Below are 1,405 nucleotides of genomic sequence, written 5' to 3'. Positions count from 1 at the left end.
CAGTCAGTGTGTCCAAAGTCCAAGTCCAAGTTCAAGTGGTGTCTCTACCATGAAGCCTTTCCATATTCTTTAATCCATGAATTCTCTGAACTCACCTCCATTTATATGGCCATATATTCAACAGACATTTTTAAGTACGCACCTACTATGGCCGGTCGCTGAAACTGAACAAGACCCATGTGGTCTTTACCCTCACAGAGCTTAGAGTCTAAAGGAAAAGGCAAAGTGGATCTTTAATGCACTTTCTACCTTGTATTAAGCTTATTTATTTATTTTTATGTCTTATATATTTCCCCCACCTAGTAAAAGTCCTTGAGTGAAGTCTGATTCATCTGTATATTCCACACACTGTTTCCCATGTAGCAGGGTAAATGAGTAGAGGAACAATGCTAGCATTGTTGCCATTTGAAAGTTTCCAAACGATTAAAACGCATATCTTTAGTTAACAGAAAATGCAGCATAGGCAGTTCAGCAAGTTTTGTGAAGAACTCAGGCTTCTCAGTTGCATTTACACAAAAGAGCTTCATCATTTGAAACAGTCTCTACTTCTGGCTCTTGCTGGCAGACTTGATAGAGATAAAAGCTTGATGACTGAGAGTCTCAAGTCAAGGTTGAACACCGCCCCCACCCCCACCCCCGCCAGACATTGTAGTATGGCTTTGGCGGAAGACAATGGGAATTAAGGCCTTTGCATAAATGTTAACTAATCAAGAAAAACTGTTTTAGTCTGCATGATAGTACCTGCTCTCTGAGGTGTGAGTATGTTGATTATGAGCTTTTAAGGGACCAGGTCTGTGTGTGAGGCTACAGAGGCAAAACCAGGCATCAGTGGAGAGTGGAGAACCAAGCCGTTGTAAATGATTGCCTTTGTTAGTGTTATTCCATTTTCAGCATTTGGTACATTATGCCTTTAAAATTTTTTTTCCATTGTAGAAATTTTAAACATACACAAAAATATAGATTCAACAATAAGCAACATTTTGCCATTCTCGTTTCATTTATCTCCCCACTGCCCTCACCCACCCAACGTGTGTGTGTCTGTGTGTCTGTGTGTCTGTGTGTCTGTGTGTCTGTGTGTGTGTGTGTCTGTGTGCATGTGTGCCGGATTTAAGGTTTTTTACTACCATTTTTTCTAATGATAAAACTACTATGTGTTCATTGTAAAAAAAAAGACCTAAAAGTTGAATGTAGATTTTTTAAATGACCAATTAAATTTTAATTGTGATGATGGGAGAGAACTAAACAGTCATGGTGACTTCTTCCAGTCCTGACTATTTTACCTTTCTGAAGCCTTGGTTTTGTTTTTTCCTCATCAGCTTTCTGCCCTGGTCCCCGTGTGAACTCCTTAGGCCGCTTCCCCCACCTGCAGGTAAAAGGATGACTGTTCTGCTCTCGGTCAGGTCGT

At 40.3% G+C, this 1,405-nt stretch overlaps 1 pseudogene; it reads left to right on the top strand.

The window, feature by feature from the left end:
• Positions 1-1,405, top strand: part of LOC105298174 — a 60,417-nt pseudogene that overhangs the window by 28,953 nt on the left and 30,059 nt on the right.

This window comes from Pteropus vampyrus, unplaced genomic scaffold (assembly GCF_000151845.1).
Source record: "Pteropus vampyrus isolate Shadow unplaced genomic scaffold, Pvam_2.0 Scaffold146, whole genome shotgun sequence".
Classification (NCBI taxonomy): Eukaryota; Metazoa; Chordata; class Mammalia; order Chiroptera; family Pteropodidae; genus Pteropus; species Pteropus vampyrus.
The sequence above is the reverse complement of the archived record's forward strand: the minus strand, read 5'-3'. Positions and strand labels throughout refer to the sequence as shown.